Source organism: Hermetia illucens, chromosome 1 (genome assembly GCF_905115235.1).
Source record: "Hermetia illucens chromosome 1, iHerIll2.2.curated.20191125, whole genome shotgun sequence".
Classification (NCBI taxonomy): domain Eukaryota; kingdom Metazoa; phylum Arthropoda; class Insecta; order Diptera; family Stratiomyidae; genus Hermetia; species Hermetia illucens.
Window position 1 is genome coordinate 177,232,889 of NC_051849.1, and position 17,202 is coordinate 177,250,090.

A 17,202-nucleotide genomic window follows, 5' to 3' on the forward strand; every position below is an offset into this window, starting at 1 on the left:
AAATAGCAGGCTGCCTTCCGCTCCAGAAACTCCTGAATTGACCACATCAATACCCTATGGACCATTTGGAACGCGGAGTTTAGATGTTCGCTTCATCTACTCCTCATCGATTTCGAAAAAAAACTTTTAAAAGCGTGAACAGGGTGTGTATCTGGAGCGCCCTATGTAGGAGGGTCATTCCGGAGAAACTCATAGTTATTATCAGAGGGACATATAATGGCTTAAAATGTCACGTGCTGCACCGAGGTAAAATCGCAGAGGATTTCGAGGTCGAAAGCGGAGGCCATCACGGTAGCAGCTTGTCACCGATATTATTTCCTCTTGTTATCGGTGACGATTTTCATGCTGCCTTGTTTGGAGGACATGGAGGAATCCACTGGACGATAACATCTTCCCTTAAACAATTCAACTACGCTGATGACACCTCCCTCACTGGGTCATGGACCTGGTTTTAGAACGAGAGGCAAATAGAAACCACGGTTCTCATGCTCACGGGTCATCTTACTCTCACTATCTGCATTGATAGATGGAGCATCGAAAATATCAATCAATTCGTATATAGGAAGCGTGGTTTCTGTCACAGAAATTCAACATAAAAATCAAGTTGGGACTGTTATAATATATGCTAGTGTTCTTTTCTGTGTTGCTATATATCTACGTCGCATCATCAGGATACGCTAACCTGAAACTATTATAAAAGGAACTTGATCGGTGCACAGGCCTGGCACCCGTGCGCATTATGATAGGAAAGCGGAGGTGACAGTGCTGGCTCATTGAACTAGCGTGTGGAGTTATAATTATAATTGAGGAGCTCACATTCAATAAGCATTCAGATTCATTATACCACTCCACGATAAGATGCGCCCTATGTTATGAATGGATTAATATTTAATGTTTGATTGACTACTTGCATTGTTGTTATCCTCTTGGCATCCTGGATTGATGGTTATTCTTGTTCAGTAATGGTGCGACTGAGCAGTTGTAACGATTGTCCATATTTATCTTTAGAAGGTAAAACGAGAACCGATATAAAAATGACAGGAGAAGGGATATACAAGCCTGAAAAGTGTGGGATATACAAAAATCAATACAAGATAGACCAATCAATAGACGTTTAAAAGGTCCAGAGTTTCTTCCAATAATCATATCCTATTTTGTAAAGAAAAGCCGCCTGAGAAACGTTCATTCACCTTCCTTCCTTCCTTTCTTTGAATTTCTAAATCCAGTATATTGGTATTCCTCAAAGTCCTTTTTCAGTAGCTTTCTCCTGGCAATACCGACCCACAGGAAAAGAGCTTTTCCTCGGAAAACTCATTGCAACACATTATACACAAAACGAGAAGAGTATCCTTTCAGTTGTTGAGTGTCATTCGCCTGTAGAGGAAGTCTATGAATCGCGAACACTGTGCCTAGTCGAATTAGCACAACTCTTAACCCACATTCTTCCACAAGTCTCATATCCTTTAAGCCTTATTCCTGCCGAATCTCCGGATTTTCATTCCAATTTTCCACGTATTTAACCACGACTCCCTCGAAATCCTTCCCGTTTCATCATAATCCCGACCCTTCCCATTCATCCTGACGTTGTACCCCGTAATTCCGCTGCTTTCGCTTTCTCTGCTTCTTGTCCGCTCTATCCGCTCCCGCGTAACGTTCATAGGTTATTGTATAATCAAAAAAGTGTATTTCGAAAACAATAGTGTTGGATTATAGTTGTTGCTGGCGTTGTTTGGGTTGTGCTTCCATTCGGAAAATTAAATTTTGTTATAGTGCGGTAGGACACGTTTATTGACAGATGAATGTGTCTGTAGTCGTGTCTCGTTCGGTTAGAATGCAATCCTTCAAGTTGTGATTTTCACTAAGTGGTTGTGGGTAGTTGTGGGAAAGCTTTTTAGATTCATGTGTTGTCCACACTATACGTCTGTAACAGGCATGTGAACGTTGTGATGTGATTTATAGCTGACGATCCAAAAGCGGCAGATCTGAAATAGAAAGGACATTTCTTGAGAAGTCATTGATGAAAAGTATTATCATAAGGACTGTGCTATTGTCATTATCATACGAATCATATTCATTATTCATTTATTTGGAAGGAATTTGTCAAAGAATTTCATCTCCTCAAATTGTTTCAGTGATTATCATTAATTACTAATGCTAATTGCAAAAAATGTTGATCCTCAATCAACAAGTGAGTTCAGAATTATTCGAACAGAAGCAAACTTCCTTCGTCAATAAGAAATATTTTGTAACTCTTCGATTTTCGCGGCATAAGGATTTGAATTATTGTTAGTTCTAAGGACATTAGCCTCTTGAACTATATTATTTCATCCATGCATGAATGCAGGTATCATACTGGTGCGATATCATATTTCGGTCTCTGGAAACTCCATCGTTTCTCCGATATTCACTATCTTCAGAGATAATATTCATAAAAAAGAATAGGGAAATGTATCTAAAATTCATCAAAAATATTTTGATTTGCACCAAACTTATCAAATTTCTACTTTAGTGAATTTGCCTATGTAAACTAAGTGAGAACCTTAAAAGTCGAAAGCTGAAAGCTCCTTTGGTAATTACCAGGTGAGGTTAATGGTTGGAAATTCAATAAAACGCTTTTATGTAAATCTAAGGTGAAATGAAAGCTGTGAGTAGACTCCTCCTCTATTGAGTGACTGTTCTACTTAGCAATTACCTAACTTGTGGTCAAGTTGACTTGATTGCACGCAACATTTGGAAGCGCTGTCTTAACTCGCTGGTGAAATTAGGTGTGTATACCTGCACGTTGTTGGATTGTGAGTCAATAAAATTCGCCTGGAAGGCTTAATGGCTGACCATACACCATTTTCGCTGTAGTTGCGCCAATGTCTTCCTTCCAAGTTGCGAATGCCTAGTAGCACCATAGGTAATGCTTCCGCCCAACGGCTGTTGTGGCATCGTATTGCTGCCTTGAGCAGACGGTGAAAACGTTTGACCATGTTATTAGCTTCCCGATGGTATGCTATACTTTTGATGTGGGTTCAGGTTGCTGAAAAAACCTCCTTTGAAACTATCTTCCTTGATCTGTGGTGATACGAAGTGGTATGTCAAACCTGCAGGTCCATGTGTCAAGAAACGCTCTGGCAACTTTGATGGCTTCTTGATCGAAGATTGATGCTACTTTCGGCCAACGTGAAAAACGGTCTACCATGGTCAGACAGTAGCGTTGTCCCTCCCAATAAGGCATAACGATAAGAAGCAGATGAATGTACTCCAATCTAGATAATGGTGGCTCAGAGGTCCCGACTAGGATGGCTAGGATTTTTGATGGCTGACAATTATTAAAACCACGCAGCCAATCCCTGCAATCATTTTTTATGGATCTCTGTATTACCAGTGTAACGGTGGCGTTTGGTTCTGGGTGTAATAAGTAGTGTAAGCTTTTGATAACAGTTTTTTTTGGAATGGGTGGGTGATGTAAGGTCAGATGGTACCCGTAAATACATCACACCATAGCTTTCAGGTGACCACCGGAACCTGGAATTGCTTTAGTCGAAGCCCTGTGTTTCCCTGTTGCAGTATTTTGAGCTATTCGCCTGCTGGCTGAGATGCTGCAAGCTTTGCGTACTCGATAATTGAATAATCAAACTCTTCAACGCGCAATAAATCATCCGCACAACATTGTCGCAATCGGATATGTGCTGGATATCGATGGTAAACTGCTCGATATGTGAGCATTCGTTTTTAAGTTTTGTGTAAAACAAACCCTTATTAAAATCGATGTATCACCTGTCTGTCTGTCTGCCACACGCATTTTTCTCGGAGACGGTTGTGGTGATTGACACCAAATTTTGTTGAAAGGTGGGAACAGTGAACGTTCATATAGTGAGTTCCATAATTCTTTGCCGAATTTAAGGGGTGGTCCCAAACAAGCAAAAGGGGGGTGTAAATTTTTTTTTCATCAATTGAAAAGTCTCGGTTAGTACTTTCCGAACCCGGTCTTAGTTTTGACATTTGCTGGAAAGGTGGGCAATGCGGGGGGTTGAAAGTGATGATTTCTTTAACGGATCCATTCTCAGAAACTACTAAGCTACCACTATATGGTGCCTAGGCTCCGAAATACCCTACAAAATGATATCTGTTTAAATAAAGTTAATAACAGTATATTACTATAATTTTTGGTAATTGACTGCAAACCCCCCTTAAGAAGAGAAGAGAGAATATAAACACGAAATTTTGCAGTAATGTAGGCTACAGCATAAAGCATGATACTACCAACTACAAAGTCATAATAGGCCAAAGTTGTCGCTTCTTTGCAAATGCGAGGCTTTGAATGTTAATATCACGCGAAAGCGGATACTCTCACATAATATATGCATATATTACGTGCTACGTACTAATGGGACAAATGCACACTCAAATCTCTTTATAAAAGAAATACACAGAACCTTTCATACCTGAAGCAGTTAGCTTCCGTTTTCCCGACTTGTTTTTTGTGGAAGGCGAAGGTTAGCAGTTTATGATCCGTGAAGATGGTAAACTCTCTTGCCTCAACCATATGACGAAAGTGTTTTATCGCTAGGCACATTGCCAGTGGTTCACGGTCGTACGCTTCGTATTCGCGTTCCACTGGGCCAAGCTTACTTAACCAAATGTGTCGGATTTTGGAAGTGCAAGCAGCGTTGCCTGTTCTAGTACGCTTTTGGTAGCTTTAAACGTTCCGGGAGATTTGCTGGTCCAGATGGTGAATCTCCTTTAATTTTGGCAAAAAGAATCTCGTTAAGTGGTGCCTGTGCTGCTGCTGCTCTGGGTATGAACCTTCTACAAAAATTTAACATACCCAAGAATTCTCTGAGCTACTTCGCGTTGGTTGGTTGCGGGTATGACTGGATCGCTTTGACTTTTATTAGCAAGGGGCGCAATAATCTCCGCCCGGTCTCCACTTGTTGTTATTTTGAGGCATTGAATTCCTTTTCCGCAATGTCCAGCTTATCCACGGCTAACCATCTGAGTTTTAAACCAACTGGTGGTCCTGGCATTATGACATTGGCATTGAGTTCAGTAACACATCATTTTCCCAGTTCCACCAGGGCGAGTTATTACCAAAAACTCCTATAGCATATCATGATGGTTTAGATCCAAATCGAAGCACTGAGGAAGACGAAATATGCATATTTGCAAATTAATGAATTTTTTAGTAAAGTAAAAGAAATCTGTTTTGTATTTTATATTTATATCTATACAACTATACAACTCAAACGCTCAAAACGGAAGTTTTGTTAATAATCATGAAAAGAGGTTCCTCCAGTAATTTTCCTGATGGTCGGAATTGTACATTCTGCTATCTTTATTGGTAGGTAAGGTGAGTTGTTGAATCGCGAAGATAACCGTGCTGGAGGTCTGGAAGGAGTCCGTACTGTGCTAAAAAATCTGTTCCAAGTATGAGTTTAGAAACGTCCACTATAAACGATCTTGAAGGGAAATACCATGGAAGATTATGTCCAATTGGTGTCCTCTTTGCAGTCGGAAGCTCGAACTGTGTTTTTCTACATGGTCCCCTCAATTTTGAGTGCGAATAAACGCATACATCGGCACCTGTATCTATTAGGAATCGTTTTCTCGTTCTTTTGCTGAAAATAAACAGGTGGCGTAAAGACCATGAAACGAGGCCGTTTGCCACTTTTATCGACTCTGGATGAAGTCCAGTTACACGGTTTCATGCATTTGTCGGCTTCGGCATTAAATCTGTGATACCACCATATACTTGTGAACGCGGTCGAGAATGAGACCGTCGACGTTTACGTCCGGAAGAATTCACGGGGTAGAACTTAAATTTGGCCGCGTATAGCTCCGCTCGCAGTCCTACAACTTGACTTGATTATTGTTGGACTAGGACTGCGTTAAACTGGTTTGCGCTGCTGAAGACAAGGATGTTTTTATATCTGATGTTGCTTTCGAGATACTTGATCGAAGCGCGGCGTAGACCTTATCATCTATGTCGGCTGCCGTTTGTAGTGGCTGACCATGCATCGCCGCCTCAATCGGTTGTTATGTTATACCTCACAAAGCTTGCCCACACAATTTCAAACCAAGGTTCAAGGTTGTGGGGACCGTAGTCATGAAAACTTGGTGCGCATTTTACTGCAGTCGCAGTCATACTCGTGTCTACAGGCGTCTTGCGTGTCCTCGGCATTATTGTTATCACTGCTTTTACGTTTACCATGAACCCGGCAATCTTCTTTTTGAACTCGGGGTCACCACTTTGGGAATTACGAGGTGATAGTTCATGACAATGAGTTTTTTATTTAATTGCGAGTCAATGGAAAGTTATGTGCTCCGGATCCTTGAATATATCGCCGCATTCGGTACAGTTGGGAAACTCATTCAATGCAAAGCTATGCAAATATTTCCTATCACCAATGTGTTCCGCAAGAAACTGGGCCAGGAGTTAACTTAATCCTCGATGTTTTCGCTCCATCGATTTCTCAATATAGGAGAGAGGCATGAATTCATTTAACCTTTCTGGAGTCGTTCCACTGTTGATCGGATCTCCGGTAAATTTCGTTTGAATCGGTTTTTTAGAAGTTAGTAATTACTTCCATCGATTTAGCTTCCTTCTCTTATATAGATAGTATACCTCGTTCGCTAAACGCTCAAGGTCATCTGGTACGATGCCTGCTTTCAGCTCAAGTGGCCGATATGTTGAACTCCTCCATTCACAGCCCTGTAGTAAGCAACCTGCCACTATATTTTGGCGCACCTATGATTGGTTTCAAACGGTATAGATGAACTAGTTTTTGTTTTCTTCTCTATATAATATAATCTAAGTGCTACTTCAAGCCCATCTACGTAATCACAACCAGGGGTATAGACTGTATAATTTTTTCTGCAATTTGTAGCAAAAACCGTTGTTCTGTCTGCCATTAGCTTCATTTCGAGCATTTGTTTTTTGACAGTTTTGACAGTTGCCTGAATTAAAAGCATTTCGGGCATTGCCTCCTGAGCCAAATCGACCATCACTACTATCGTGTCGACTACTGAACACACTTGGCCAAATGTCGGTACATTTTATAACTACGCCTGTAGGATGTGTACTGCTTTCAATTTAAACTTCGCTCGTTCCTTTCGGATACGTATGTGACGTAGATTACAAAAAATATAAAGATGTTGGCGCTCCTACAGTTTCCAGACTGCACTCTCCTGGTTGTCCCTACTATTCTTTCTTCTCATTAGTCTAGGTCTTTCTTAGTAACATATATACTGGTTCCGATATCCCAAGCAGTTTTCTGGCATTCTGAGCTACGGCCTTGCCCCATTCAAGTCAGAGTCTGTTGCATCTTTTCTGCGCAGATATTAACAGACTAGACCATTATCACCCATACAGATTATTACACGATCTGCCAAGCGCAGCCTATTACGTTGGATTATATCCGCTACCAAACAGTTGAAAAATCGTTCATAGAGTTCAAGGAAAAACTCATCGTACGCTCATACATTTACTAAAGAGTAAACGCCTTCGCCACTTCATTATCGGCGAAATGCTGACGTACAAGCGTTTCTCTGAACTGTCCAAGAATTTAATTTGTTTGTTGTAACGTTTGTTGAAAAGTTTAGTAAGGGGGGTCGCAGATCAAAGCACCCAAGCCCTTTTGTTAGGTCGATTGTACTATCCCTCTAAATAGCCTATTCAACGGTCTCCCGCCTGCAGGTTTCATAATCTGAAAACATCTGAGGCACACAGTACATAGATTCATCATTAAAAAAAACCTTACTAAAATATCTTCAACTAAGGTCTGGCAAGGCCAAACAACTACACAAATACCGCAGGACATCTGCATCTGCCCCGAGAGCACCATCCCAATTTTTTCCTTGTCATAGTTTAAGGAGCAGTGTCTCGTGACAAGCCCTGGCAAACTTTGCCCCCATTCAGGTCTCACTTCATATGGGATGTTCGAGTGCCCTGGCATCCACAATAGGGAGATTTCTTTCAGTTGTCAACAACTGGAGATAACTCCAGACGAATTGGTTTGATATGGTATTGCTATTTAGTGTTGGTAACATTGTCCGGGTATGAAAAACAAATTCTAATAGGGCGACCTCCCCAGTCGCAGAAATCCTTTGTTATAACCTTTGCTGCTTGACGAAGACCCCTAATTTAAGGGTCGCTTTCTTATTTACGATAACGAACGACTGAAGTGGTAAAAGGAGCACTTACCATGATTCTTAACCAAATGAGATAGTTAGTCACCGTAACAAACGGATACGGATTGCTCCTACAAACCGAAAAGAAAACATCTCAGCCTTCAACGCACTCAAACAGAGTAAAGCTGTTGGCCTCGAGGGTCTCCCTGTAGAGCTATTGATCACTGCAGTTACAGTTTCTGAAGATCTCCTTCTTCCATTCGCGCAGAAATCCTGGAAATCACACAGAGTGGAAGAATGGGATGATCGTTAAGATTCCAGCAGGGCACCCGTCTTGAATGCGATAACTGGAGGAGTATCTTCGTGCTGTCCATCGTCGCAGAGATAATAGCAAAAATAATTCTGGAATGCACCAAAGAACACCTAGAAAGCTTGATCGACGTTTGGATCCTCCTGCATTGACCACATGAATACCCTATGGAAGAATTTGAGATTCAAAGCAGGGTCCAGCAGCGTTGCATCTTGCCACCAGCATTATTTCTTCTCCTTATAGTTGACGTTATTTATGCTGCCTTGTCCAGAGCATGTCACGATATTCAATTAACCATGACATCTTTCCTCAAATACTTCGACTACGTTGATGACATGTCTTTGCTTTCTCACCAGGTTACGGACCTTAATTAAATGACTTTATATTTGGAAAGGGAGGTAACTGGAGTTGAACTGATGATAAATAACAAGAAAATCAAGGTTCTCAGTCTGGCTCAGTCTCTCTCTATCAGTAGTAAAAGTCGGAACATCGCAGATGTCGATCAATATCTAGGAATGCAGTTATCTCAACACCAAGATCATGTTGAAACTGTTCCAGGCTAGGGTTTCACACAGCATTTGGGTTAGCACATGGGAACTGATCCCTTGCTCTTACTAAAAAGGTTCAGGCCTTCGTGAACATTTGTCTGCGATGTACTGTATCACTGAGGTACGCTGCCCTGGTACTATTTTGACCAAAGGATTCGATTGACGCACATTCCAGTTATCCGTAGGCGATGTAATCAGAAACAGAAGTGGCAGTGCATAGGTCACACATTAAGACAACTCCATTGCTAGTTACGCCATGCAATGGAGCCCACTGTCCCAAGATGGCCGACACCTGGCGCAGCACAATAGAGGAGGAGGTTGGGCATCTCAGGAAGTCCTGGAAAAATTCTAGGCACATTTCAGTGGGTCGGGTGTAAGTGTGTCCCCAAACCGTGTCTGTAATTGTGACATAATTTTAGTTTGGTCAAAAATGGTATTACTCCACGGGGTTGGGTCCTGCCCCGCTTATGGTTTTCTTAATACTTAAGTAATCCTATAGAGTTGGGGTGGATTCTATACGTCGCAACTAACGTGGTCTTCTGAAATCCTCATTATAGTGATTACTATCGTTCCTTTAATTTGAGAGCCGATAATTAAGGAAAGGCTGCTTTCATCCTGAACCTATATAATACGACATAATAATATTTTCCGAACGGCGACACATTAATAGCTAACCAATTTCTACATCTTCCACTTGGATTTAAGGAGCAATTTTCCTAAGCGAATTCCCGCTTCAATTATCAAAAGTATGCCAATATTCTCTCTAAAAAAATCGTAATTTATTCACGAGTCTTCTCCTAGACATCTCCGAAGTTTCCCTACAACGTTTAATTGCCTCTTGAAGTTATCCTTCAATTGAATGCCAATCGAACAAACTATCAAGTCCCATTACACGAGGACTGTACATTGATAAACTGAGAGAGAATTCACCTGTTAGGGTTTGTTATTTTCTCAACGGAGCGCTCTGTGCTCAGTAAATTTGATGGAAGTGGGTCAGCCGTTTTCAGCTCTAATGATCAATTTGTTTCCGTTCCATTGCATATAGTGCAGGCTAAGCACATTGGCAAGCAATGCAGCCATCTATGCATAAATGGTTTAGCTTCAGAAATGCAATCAGGCTGTTTCTAAATCCGCTTGAAATAATGAGTATTGACAGTGATTTGTCGACACTTTCTATGTGCCTTGGTTCGGACAATCGACACTTTCCCAATTAAAAAAGTAATTAAAAGTTGTCCTTGGGTATATCCCGTTTGCAGCTGACCACTCTATAAATTTTGCAATCCTACTCGCTCCATACTACATAATTATATGTAGCAGTATCCTTGGTCGGGTTTTGTTACAATACCCTGATCCCGGGAAGCATATTAGCGTAATCCGATTCTGCTACAGCGAGACGGAGCACACTCCGAAGAGCGGGAGAAGACCAAGCAATAGTTCTCCCTGACAGAAATTTACACAGCACTTACAGGGAGAGGTTTCACAGCTCCTAAGTGTTCACAACATTGTAAACATGGTTACGTAACGTTCACTTTTGGGGTTTCCCCGAACAGAAGGACCTTCGCTTCTGGTGTGTATTTGGTGTCCTCATATCCACGATGCTGTTTTACACATTCCGGAGTAAATCGAGTGAGTGCTTCCACTTATTGCACACATTTTGTTTGAATACTTAAAATGTTGATTCACCAACGACCCAAGTTTAAAATTCATTTAGTGCAGGTGTTACTCGTTTGAGAGCACTTTTGAAATTGTAATGAAAGTTGCGGTTGTTGGTAATTGGAATCGATGTTTCGTTGTTCAGGATGTTTCATGGATACCGGAGCCGGGAAATAAATTACGTTTGCTTCCAGATGGGCTTTGAAGGAATATCATCGAACAAATTGTTTAGTTTTAGTTCTACCAGTTCCGCATTTCAGTTAGGAATTTTGGTAAAACTTTTCGGATGATTAAAATATTTGGTTAGTTTGTTAGCTTACGAGCTTTTCAGTGGTTAGTACCTGGAAAATTATTACATCTGGATTGACATGGAAAAGTTAGGTAATTATTTTTAAAATTAAGTTCGAAAAGTGCAAACAGTTTTGAATAGAGTTTAGCTCGACCGTCAACAAGGTAAAACCACAATCGGATCCTGCAACCCCCAAAAAGCCACCATTTGAATTTTACTTCGACGGTGCGCTCGCCTTTAGATGCTCGTATTTCCAGCTTTAAGAGCTTTAATCACTTTGGATTTCTACAATAGCTCATATTGTGTTTTTACAATTGATTTTATTGCTGGAGTCAGTCTTAGTCAGTTCTCTTCTGATTTAAGCATATACAGATACTTATATTCTTGTCTCATCTTCGAATCACGTGCGAATGAAAAGTAAATGTTTTGAGTCCTTCAATATGCTACCCTACCTATCTATGTTAAAAAAAAATAATTCATTCAGAAGCACCAGGATGCAATGACAGCTTTCATGTCATGTTCGCTTCCCCGTGTTTCCTGTCAATCCGTTCCCTAATGTTCGGAATAAGTTTCAATGACCGCAAGGACTTCGGTAATCAAAGTGATTTTCCCCATGACAGTGCCACTCAGGTACATGTGCATCGATCGCCAGAGCCTCGTAAAACTTGTTTCTCACCAAACTATTTGCCGCTTAGCCGAGCAATCCGATTAAGATTCTTCACGCACTATATTCAGCACTGGACTCTTCTTTGATTCTCGTCCCTAAAACCGCATCCACGGATGTAAGATCTTTTATTGTTATCTTGTCTAGGCCTGACTCAGTAAGGAACACCAGACATTTCCGTTTTGTGCCGAGGCCCACCAATTCGATATCCCCAACAGTCTTGATCCTATGGTAAGAGGTTTTAATCGGAACAGTTTCTAGAAACTAAAATAGGCTATATTGGCTGGTAACAATGTCCATTCTTATTCTGGCTATACTATCATAAGAGGTCTTGAAGTCGTTGAAAATTTAAGGTCATTTTCCAACAGGTTTTTCATCGCTTTCCACAGAAGATAATCTGATTTGTTACTGATTTGCTTGTATGGACGAATGATGTTCTGGGCATAAGGAGCACTCCGGCATAGTGAAATAATGGAGAATACCTTATAGCTGTTGTATGTGTATATGTTTGAGCGGGGAGGGGGAGGTAGAGCCTTTGAGCACAAAGACCCTAGTGGCACATTGTTTTTGATGCCCATTTATAATGGAATACCTGGAGTACATCACCGCCAAAAATCTGATGTATCTATAGGCAGGCCACTCACGTAAAAAATGTTCCGTGGAACCCGCTTCCTCATTACAGAGTGAACACGTATCATCTTAGGTATCCCTATTCTGAACATATGTCTAGCTAGTGAATTATGACCAGTTAGAATGCCCACAATACTGGTGCAGGGCTTCCTGCTTTTCGACAGGATAAACTTAACAGTGTATTTATTTGGTTCTGGCAGGAAGACTTTGCAGGTATGGCAGAATTAAAGCCATTGTGGAAAGCTTCTTCCCAGTTTTTGATAGCAACATTAGCAATGCTACTGACAGCTCAACAGTTGGTTCCAGTTTGTGTATAGGGAATTGAACTCCCTTTTGCTAAGGCATCCAAGATTTCATTTCTCTCTCCACCACAGTCACCAAGTACTCAGAGTGGTCCCAACGTATTAAATCTAGAAATAGGATAGAATCTGCTTTCACCTTCCTAAAATTTTTTTTCAAGTAATCAAAGAACTCCTCAATGCTTTCAATGCATCTTGACTATCCCTATAGATTGCAATGCACTGCTTGTCAATCACACAGGCTTCTGCCCTTATGATCGCGTACACTTTTGTCTGAAAAACCGTTACATATTTCCCGAAGGAAAACCTGCACCTGTTCTGTTTTTGAGCCATCGGTGTAAATGACCTCATTATATCCCGCTACATATTCTTCAGGTTCCTCCTTGTTTTATCAACATTTTAGTATTACTTCATATATTCTGTCCAACAAAAGGTATTGCGAAAACTGAATTCACTTCTCCCTCTTAATGCTCTGTGCCCCTCACATCCATTATTTACCTCAATTTAAGGAGATGGAAATTTTCAGCGTATACAAATTTTGGAGCCTTATTGACTCCTAGCACACGCAGGTAATTGGGCTCTGTTGGGCCTGAGCGCACAAAAAACTTTGCATTCAATGTATAGTACTGTTGGTGCTGATGCGGATATAACCCGAAAATTATGAACCAATAACGGAATAGATGCTAAATCCAGTAAACAACACTGGGATCCCCCCGTCTCATCGTGTGGGTCTTTTACTCAATAAAACCATTACTAACTCCCCGTCCTACTCCGTGGAACCACCATTAGGTATTATATCATTGGGCGGAGTTAGCTTATTTTCGTTACATATCCTTTTTTCTATACGGGAGTGGAAGACTAGCGAGGAAAGTGTGCCATGAGTTAGGGGCAGAAAGAAACACATGAAGCGAGATGATTCTCTTCTGCCTCTAACGTGTAAATAGTCGTTTGCTCTTACTGATTCATTAGAATTAATAAATCCTAATTATTACATCTATCGAGTATTGATAGTAAAAACCTAGTCTATGTTCCGGTGTACTTAAAAATTGTGGTTTGCAAAGAAATGGACTATTTTAGTTAAATTGGTGACCCCGTAACAAAAAGTTTGAGTAACGGATCTAAAAATTAAAAAAATCCATTGCCGAAAATTCGGTGTTGTTTGACTGTTTTGTGACTCCTAGTTGGATCATGTTGACATTCTCTGGATTGATCCACATTAGTTCCTATGCAAGAATTTGTCCATGAAGGAAAACAAAATTCTCATATCCCATTACTTGTGTAACTGAGAGCAATTCGTTTGCAGCGACTGAGGCCGCTCAACAAGTGGCGAATGCGAAAATTGAAAGTGTCGGCGCCACCGTTGTTGCAATTCTGACTCGTAGCAGCGAACCCATCATTTGCCACGTATCCAGAACCACTCGGAGCGGACGCTTTTCAGCGCAGACCGAAACCACTTCCCAGAACTTCGCCCAGACAGCGGACAACCAACCATGAAACCTAGGGGTTTCATATTTATGGATCTCCTTCTTTCCATTTTGTTCACCTGCGATAGAGAAGAGATGTACTTCACGTAATATATGTACGCATGCTCTAAGACGGCACTAAAGCAGAGCATATTCTTAGGACTGCTTTTCTGCGCTTTGCTGTTTCCCAAACTGGGACTGTATACATTCATCTCATAATATTCGAAATGCTTTGCGACCACTACCCATGCTGCGTCGTCGGCGTAACCCGCCACCATGGCCTTCTCCGAAACCGGAGCATGAAGTACAACATTGTATATGACGCTCTACAGTACGGAGCCCTGTGGGATACCCGCGCAGACAAAGTACTCCTTGTGTCCCTCATTAGTGTCATACTAGAGCCTCTGTTCTTGCAAGTAGCTGTCGATAATAGCAGCGAGATAAATAGGAACACCAACCATCGCGAAGGACGTGTGTATAAGGCTCTGACTAGCTGAATTGAATGTATTCTTCACGTCCAGATTAACTATCAGGTACTATTTACTAGTACTACCTTTTTCGTAAATTGCATCTTCGGCTAAGCCAGTAGCCAATTCGATGGTATCGATATCTATCCGGTTCAAATTTCGGCCGTCTTGGAATGTTTGTATTCGTATTCGTGCTGTCCCACTGCTGTAGGCTTATCACTTTCACAATATTAGGCGCGATGATAATGAAATTGAAACACAGTCTTATTGGGACCTGAGGCTGTGTGAATATTCCATACTCCGCAAAGTCGTGAACAGAAGAAATACATTCTCAGGACACTCTCTCTAGTATATTATCATAATTTACTGCGAAACCCCCTCAAATTCATCCTAGATCCGTAGAAGTTCCATTGTATGAAATAACGGCGAGCAATTGTCATTCTCTCGCTTGACCATTAGGCTAAGCGGAATGATATACATCTGGCGATACTCCACTAACCTCTCTCCATTCTGAGTCACACCTTAAACTTAATTCCACTCCAGCATTACCTGCACTCTTATAACACTATTTTCTTTTTTACTTCCGTATCTGGAGCCACAGCATAATTTAAAAGGGGAGTAATCCTACCAGACATCAAGTACTATTCAAGAGGGGCTGCTTTGCCATCTCCGTAAAATGTTCTTGGATTCTACCCAACACTCTACATTTAGAAGGCAACTTTATTATTGCCCCCTTATAAAACCCCCCCTCCTTATTTGCAAAAAACTCAAACAGCCAGTTTTCGCAAGCCTCTTTTGAGGCCAACTTAGTAGCACCAAAAGCGTTTTGCATGGACCGGAAGAGACGGCAATCACTTGGTGTCAGGTCCAGACTATACAGTGGGTGCGATAGGACATCCCATCCGAGCTCCCATAGCTTCTGGCGGGTCATCAAAGATGTATGAGGCCGAGGGTTGTCCTGGTGGAACACAACACCATTCATATCGATCAATTCTGCTCGCTTCTGGTCAATCGCCGCTTCAAACGGTCGAGTTGCTCACAGTACAGAACCGAATTGAGAGTCTGGCCATAGTTGAGTAGCTCATAGTGGATGATTCCTTTCCAATCCCACCAAACACACAGCAAAATCTTCCTGGCTGGTAATCCGGGTTTGGCGATGGTTTGGGCCGGCTCGCGGCGCTTCGACCACGATCTTTTCCACTTGAGATTGTCATACGTGATCCACTTTTCATCACCAGTCACCATCCGCTTCAAAAATGGGTCGAATTCCTTCCGTTTCAGCAGTGCATCGAGATTTTTTTGCGTCAACTCGTGTGGCTCCCAAGCATCCAGATTTTTTGGAATCCAATCTTCTGCAAATGGTTCCAAACGGTTTTACGGTCTATACCCAGTTCCTGGCCAATCGAGCGAATGCACACATGCCGGTCTACTTGGATGTTTTCGAAGATTTTGTCGGTTTCTACGACGATTGGCCTACCAGTACGGGGTGTATCTTCGACATTCACTACACTAGAACGAAATCGATCGAATCAACGCTGTGCTGTGCGAATCGTTACAGTATTGCGCCCATAAACTTCACAAATTTTTTCGACCGCTTTCGTTGCATTTTTACCTCTCAGGTAGTAAAAACGTAAAATATGACGAATTTTTTGCTTGGTGAACTCCATCTTTGACGCACTATAACTTGAGACTGAAACGTACGATCACAACACTGTCAAAGAGACACTTGTAGCACAAATTGTGGTCTTCAAATCGCCGTATAGTATGAGCCGATGTGATAAGTACAACACAAGATATGTTTAATTGTCGCCATCTATTGACAAAATACGACATTTCTTTTTCCCCAACCCAATATTTCTTTCAAAACTCCTCGCTCTTTACATCCTCTGTTTCCTGGACCTAAATCAATAAGTGTCTGTGCTCATTGCATTATTCTGAATATCTGTATCGAAGAGTTGCAAATTGAGTGGTACATCCAGAGCTACGCCGGCAATTCCCAGACATATAGCTTCTTGCAATGAGAGTAGCTTACAGTGAACAAGAATTTGAGCTACTTCGAAACGATTTTCCATTTACCACTTGGGTTTGAATATTTGTCATAGAAGTTACAGCTGCTCTAGAAGGTGGACACATACCATACCCCACATATTCCTGCAAAGAAAGCACCAACTAAGATTTCCATTAATCGAACTACACATGTACGAACAGACCTTCACTTTAAGGAAGTAGGTCTGTTTATTCTACAATATCTTCTTTCGGCCCCTTCCCGATGTTCAAAGCCAAGTTGCTTATATTTTGTAGATACGTCATCAAAATTTCTTCATATCCTTCAAGATTAATGGTAATTCCATGAGCTTCTATGTGCTTATATGCCACTAAGGAGTTTCCGGGAGTTGGAATTCTAGTCATATCATCCTGCAACATTCCATTAGAGCCAAGAAATTCCGTGAATTCGATCCGATCTAAATATCAATACAAATTACATAATATCCCATCAGAAGGTCATAAGTCAATGTCACGTTACCGTACACGTGCACAAATCTTGGCGTACCTACGTAAATATCCCGATTTATATCTACATGTATACGTAGACTTTGGCAAACTATGCAAAGGATCTCCAATCGAGAGGTATCATACGAGGAAAGTGTAAACACTTTGAAATTTTAATAAACCCGTCGGGAATTCCAATCTGAAAGCAAAAGCGAAGATAAAAAGAACTACAACGACCGACTATGTACTTGTATCTGTGCATGTGGGTAAC

General features: G+C 41.3%; 1 protein-coding gene across 5 annotated transcripts in view; it reads left to right on the forward strand.

The window, feature by feature from the left end:
• Window positions 1–17,202, forward strand: part of LOC119661141 (apoptosis-resistant E3 ubiquitin protein ligase 1) — a 109,038-nt gene that overhangs the window by 12,415 nt on the left and 79,421 nt on the right. For 2 of the 5 annotated variants that reach the window (XM_038070346.1, XM_038070347.1), the window contains exon 1: window positions 1,371–1,774. The exons of 2 other annotated variants lie outside the window; for them this stretch is intronic. The gene's annotated coding sequence lies outside the window, so the exon portion shown is untranslated. Of the gene's footprint in view, window positions 1–1,370; window positions 2,025–17,202 lie in introns of those variants that run through there. One more of the 5 variants, XM_038070345.1, reaches the window with a different exon arrangement.